This window comes from Schistocerca americana, chromosome 6 (genome assembly GCF_021461395.2).
Source record: "Schistocerca americana isolate TAMUIC-IGC-003095 chromosome 6, iqSchAmer2.1, whole genome shotgun sequence".
In the NCBI taxonomy this organism is placed as follows: domain Eukaryota; kingdom Metazoa; phylum Arthropoda; class Insecta; order Orthoptera; family Acrididae; genus Schistocerca; species Schistocerca americana.
The window spans coordinates 250,207,856-250,214,609 of record NC_060124.1 but is presented as its reverse complement, the minus strand read 5'-3'; positions in this window follow the sequence as shown (position 1 = coordinate 250,214,609).

The window sequence follows — 6,754 nt, the reverse complement described above, 5'->3', positions numbered from 1 at the left end:
ATACTTCACAATAATGAGAACAGCTAAGAGGTGGCATCTGATTGGGGTTAGGTTAATTGAGGGAGGAGGGTGCCCCAGAGGTCAATGCTGGGACCACTACTGTTTCTTAGATATATCAATGATGTGCCTTCTACTTTGACAAATGATTCAAAAATATTTTTGTTTATTGAGGACACTAGCTGAGTAGTGAAAAATGTGCAACATAGGCAGTGTGTCAACTAGTGCATTTCAAGACAAAGTTCATCACTTGTAGAAAATAAATTGATGCTAAATCAAAGTAAGATCCAGCTTCTACATTTTATAACATAACAAGTCAATTAAAACTGCCATTCAAATTTCTAGGTGTTCAGATCGATAGTCAACTGTCATGGAAAGCCCATATTCAGAATATTCAAAAACTGATAGCAGTTATATTTACCATTAAAACAGTATTTGCAATAAGCAGTGATCTAACATTAAAATTAGTCTACTTCATTTATTTTCATTCCCTTATGACATGAGGCATATATTCAGGCATAACTCTTCCCATTCACAGAGGGTATTTTTGGCCCAGAAACAGGGGGTTTTAGTAATATTTGGTTTTATTTTGTTAATATCTTGTCAACACATGTCTGGGGGGTTCTTATATTGGCCTCTCAAATGAAAATTTCACACACACACACACACACACACACACACACACACACATACACACCATTGACAATATGACCTTATTCTCAAGACTCAGCATCTATCAATCAGTTAATACTAGGCAGAAATCCAGTTTGCTTTATGATCATACCTCCAGAAAGGCTTGCAGTGTGCTGCAGCATCCACTTTCGGTAAGCTACAACAAGAATTAAAACATTTTAGCTGTAACTTCTCACTTTCAATGCTAATCTGAAGAATTTTCTCATGGCCCACACCACCTATTCTGTTGGGGAGCTCCTGAAAAACAATTTAAGTCCATTCCTATATTACATTGTTGATTATGCTAATACATGCTTATCAGGTGTAGTAGGATGAAACTAGAATTTCCTTATAGATAGATAGACATCAGTGTAGGGCTCATGAGACTGCATCTGCAGCACCATCTGCTTTCTGTAATGGTTGATGACGAATGTTAACACATGGTAACCCAAGTTCCATACATCGGTATCTGTTTCAAACCCCTAAACATGTTGAGTTGTGTGCCTATGAACTACGATTTGCAGACAGCATTGGTTTTCTGTTATCATTTGAAGAACTGCTGCAGAATCGCATTGAATGCTTGTCGAAGCTTTCAGCAAACATGCTATTGGGAAATAACAGTGTTTTGAGTGGTTCAAAATACTGAAAAGTGGTGATTTTGACGTGAGAAATGACGTGCACGGGAAACCACCGAAAAAGTTCGAAGCTAACAAATTGCAGGCTTTATTGGAAGAAGATGATACTCAAACTCAACAAGAACTCGCGGAACAATTCACTTTGACACAGAAAGCCATTTTTCTTTGGTTGAGAGCAGTGGGAAAGGTGCAGAAAGTGTGAAAGTGGGTTCTGCATGAACTGAATGAAAGACAGAAAGCAAATTGAAAGACCACTTGTGAAATACTGCTCACCAGATAAAAAAGAAAGCTGTTTCTCCATTGAATAGTGACAGGTGATGAAAAACTGATATATTTTGAGAATCATAAGCGCCACAAATCATGGGTGAATCTAGGCAAACTATTGACATCCACTACAAGATCAAATCTCTTTGGAAAGAAGACAATGCTCTGTTTTTGGTGGAATCAGAAGGGTGTAATCTATTATGAGTTGCTAAAACTGGTTGGTGAAATCGTTAATACTGATTGCTACCAACAGCAAATGATTAATTTAAATCGAGCATTACATGAAAAATTGCTGGAATTTGGAGAAAGGCAACGCAAACTCATATTGCTCCATGATAACGATCCATCACACACAGCAAAACGGGTCAGGGAAACGATCGAGGCATTCAGTTAGGAAATACTAGGGCATGCAGCTTATTCTCCAGACTTGGCTCCATCTGATTATCATCTGTTTGCGTCACTGGGACACGCTATGGCAGAACAATGCTTCAGTTCATATAAAAATGTACAAAAATGGCTCGCAGAATAGTTCGCTTCCAAAGAGGAACAATTTTTTTGGCATGGCGTTCATAGCCCACCAGAGAGGTGGGGGAAATGTATAAATAGCAACGGAGATTATTTTGAATAGAACATTGTTTATCAGTTTCAAACAACAGATGTGCACAATTATTGCAACCAAATTCTGGTTTCATACTTCTACACCTGGTAAAACTTGCCCTCTGCATAAGATTTACATACATTTTATTTTATCTATTATTACTTTTCTGATGTAAATTCAATATACTGACTCCTTCCATGACCATGAAGATTTGCTCCTCAGTTTGGTCCCATGGAATTAGCCATGTAAAATAAAAAAATAAAAGGATCCATAGTTAAAGGCATTTTACATATCTCCAGTTTTGTGGATGGGTGTTGTCATTTACCGTGTTGTAAAGTCAACAGATGATCAAAACCAATTGCAAAATGATTTAGACAACAGTTCTGTTTGGCGCAAAAAGTGGCAATTGACTAATGACATGCAAAATACTAAAAGAAATCTGCTAAATTTCGGTTACACAGTAAATTACTCAAGTGTAAAAGTTATAAATTTAACTAAGTACAGGATGTATCATGAAAGATTCCCGTGAGGGGTCTAGGGGTCATGCGGCACATTTGCCAGCTGTTGCTGCTGCATCTGCTGATTGTCGCTATGCATAGTTCTTGGACACCAGTACTTTGCATGTGCCCACTACACTGTATGACTGAGTATATGGGTGTTTTGTTACAGGTTGTTCGTCTCAAGTTTATTTGCTTCAAATATTGTAGCTAGACATCGTTATTGATACTGTGCCAGTTTCAGAGGTTTCACTGCCTGTATGTTACTGGGCCCAGTCCTCAGGCAAACACACCATACATGTGTCTTCTATACTGTGCGACTAGGTGTTCGGGTGTTTTGTTTTGAGTTTCCTGTCAAGTTTCCATTCGGTATCAATCAAATAATGGAAAATCCAGGATGTAATGTACATTATTATGAAAAGGAAAGTTGCTACTCACCATTTAGTGGAGATGCTGTGTTGCATATAGACACAACAAAAAGACTGTCACAATATAAGCTTTCAGCCAACAAGGCCTTTGTTGAAAGGCCATTCAGTATGATATACAGGAAGGATCAGTGAATGATTGATGTGTTGAACTAAGCCGAAACAGAAACGTATGTGGAATGTTGGCTTGAATTCTGGTACTTCAGACTGGTGTGTCAAGAGCATCTGCTCACAGAGATGTGCACAAACTGAAACCATACGAACTAACAGTAGTGCATCAACTGAGAATGTTGCTCAACATTGTTATTGTAACTGGCTGTTACAGTCTGTGTATGATGGAGGAGTTGATCCTGAGATGATTTTGTTTTGTTTTGTTAAAGCATGGCTGCAGTTATCAGCGTATGTAAATGCTCAGACCAATAGACATTAGAGCTCCAAAAATCCTCATCAATTACATCAACAACCTCTACATGAGGTGTCTGATGTGCAGTTAATGCAAGACGATTTGCTGAACCAATCATTTTTCACGAAACAATAGGTTCTGACAGTTATGTGAAAAAATATACTGCATCCTTTTTTTTCAGATCTAACGCCTACAGTTATTTCGTGCAGGATAATGCAAGACCACTCATCACCAACACTTCTGTGACAGCAGTACCAACTGTTTTTGATGATAGGATATTTGACTGGCCTCCTCATTCTCCAGATCTAAATCCGTGTTATTTTTATCTTTGGGGAATGTTAAAAGACAAGATGTGTGCAACCAATCCCCACACACTCGAAGAGGTGGAAAACAGGGTTCTACTAGTCATTTACCAGATTTTGGCTGGTGGAATTCATCAAGTGTTTGCTAATGTGTTCAGGAGATGTCAGGCTGCTCTTATCACAGAGGGGCATTGTTTTGAGCAGCTGCTGTAAATAAAGGTAAGCTTAAGTTAAACAGAGGGCAGCATTGTTTATACGTACCTGAGGGGAAGTTCGCATGTGCATCTGACTACTGGCAGATCATTATCCGAGAGTCAGGTGCGACTGTGGCGGCTGGGTGTGGCAGCAGCTGTCGGGTGCAGCGATGGCGGTCGGTGGCTGTGCCACGCGACCTGTGAACCCCTCCCGGGCATCTTTCATGGGACACCCTGTACTTAGAGATTACAATTACAAATAACTTAAATTAGAATAATCAAATGATAATGTACATCTACATCTACCTCTGTAAATCAGATTGCAGAGGCAGAGGGTTCATCGAACCACCTTGACAATAATTCTCTATTATTCCAATCTTGTACAGTGCACAAAGAATGAACTTCTATATCTTTCCGTGCGAGCTCTGTTTTCCCTTATTTTATCATGAAGATCATTTCTCCCTGTGTAGGTCAGTGTCAACAAAATATTTTCGAATTCGGAGGCAAAAGTGGTGATTGAAATTTCGTGAAAAGATTCTGCCGCAACGAAAAACGCATTTGTTTTAATGATGTCCACCCCAAATCCTGTATCATTTCAGTGACACTCTCTCCCCCATTTTGCGAGAATTCAAAACATGCTGCCATTCTTTGAACTTTCTCAATGTACTCTGTCAATCCTATCTGATAAGGATCCCACACTATGCATCAGTATTCTAAAAGAGGATGGACAAGCATAGTGTAGGCAGTCTCTTTAGTGGATCTGTTACATTATCTAAGTGTTCTGCCAACAAAACACATGCTTTGGTTAACCTTTCCCACAATATTTTCCACACGTTTCTTCCAATGTAAGTTGTTTTTAATTCCTAGGTATTAAGTTGAATTTACAGCCTTTAGATTTGACTGATTTATTATGTCACTGAAGTTCAACAAATTCTTTTTAGCACTCATTTGGATGACCTCACACTTTTCATTATTTAGGGTCAATTTCCAATTTTTGCACCATACAGATATCTTTTCTAAATTGTTTTGCAATGTCCTGATGACTTTACTAATCGATAAATGATAGCGTCATCTGAAAATAACCAACTATGGCTGCTCAGATTGTAAGTTACTTAGTTAGTTAGTTGGTTGCATGTTCCATTGATCAATTGCATGGTACGGTAGCCGTTTATGTGGAACGTGTCAAGTTCACAAGAAATAAAAATTTTGTTTATATATATATATATATATATATATATATATATATATTATTATTATTGGTGTTTTGCCCTTAAAGAGCGCATTTGGACTAAACTACATGGCCAGTTCCTTTTGCTGCCTTCCTTGCTGCCCAAACTTCCCTCATTCGCTCGCTGTGTTTCTGTTTCCGGTCCTCTGTCCATGCTTCTTGTCGGCTTCGTGTCTTCGGCTTCATCTTGATTGCCTTTTTGGTTGCCCATATTTCTTTCATCTTCTGGCTGTGATTTTGCTTGCGTTCTTCGGTCCATTTTATGCCTGTTCGTTTGTCGCATTGTATCTCATGTAGTTTACTTTTCTTAATGATGTTTCTGAACTTTATTCTGTCGTTTATTGTGTCTGCTGTTATGTTGAGCTGGTTCAGGTCGTTTTCTACCTCTGCCACCCATTTGTTGTTTCTAGTGGTTATCCAGTCAAAGATCTGTTTGGTCAGCCTGTGTGATGGCATTCTGTATAGGTGTCCATAGAATTGTAGTCTGCGTTTTCTAATCTTTTCTGTGATTGTCTCCGTATGTTTGTACAGTTCCTCTGTAGGTTTCTTGATCCATATTCCATTGTTGTTAGTTGCGCCAAATATTTTCCTAAGTATTTTCCGTTCTACTTTTTCTAATTGTCTGATACGTGTATGCCCTCGGATTAGTGTGGTCTCTGCTGCATATAGTGCCTCGGGGAGCACCACCGTGTCGTAATGGCGTAATTTGGATTTTTGTGAGATAGACTTCTTGTTGTAATGATTCCACACTACTTTGTATGCCTTGTCCAGTTTAGTCTTTCTTTCTTCATTTGAGTCTCTGTTATGTCCACTCATTTGTAGTGTTTCACCGAGGTATTTGAAGTTTGCTGTTTTGTAAATCGTGCCATACTTTGTGTTCAGAGATGAGAGTTTCTTTGTGCTCATAAACTGTGTCTTTTCGTAAGAGATCTGTAGTCCAGTTTTGGAAGCGATTTCGTGCAGTTTTTCAATAGCGTCTTTTGTTTCCTTTATACCTTTCGCGACAATCGCCAAATCGTCTGCAAAAGCCAGGCATTTAATCTGTAGGTTTCCTAAGGTTATCCCCTGTTGTGATGTTTCCCATTCTCTTATGACCTTATCTAACACCAGATTGAAAAGGAGAGGTGAGAGGCCATCGCCTTGTCGGACACCTGTGCGAATTTCAAAGGGCTCTGATAGTTCCCCACAGAACTTTACTTTGGAGGTCGTGTTGGTTAAAGTTTGCTCTATGATAGCCCGTGTTTTGTTGTCTACTTTGTATTCTGCTAGAATTTTGAAGAGAGTTTTCCGGTCGATAGAGTCGTACGCCTTTTTGAAGTCAACAAAGGTAATGATCAGGTTCTGTTTGTGTTGTAAAATCATTTTCAGGTTCCAAATTTGTTCCGCACAAGACCGCCCTTTACGGAAGCCTGCTTGGTATTCCCCAATCAAGTGGTCGGTTTGGCATTCTAGTCTGTTCAGTAAAGCTTTAGAGAGGATCTTGTATGTGACCGGTAGTAGGGATATTCCTCTGTAGTTGTTCGGGTTAGTCTTGTCACC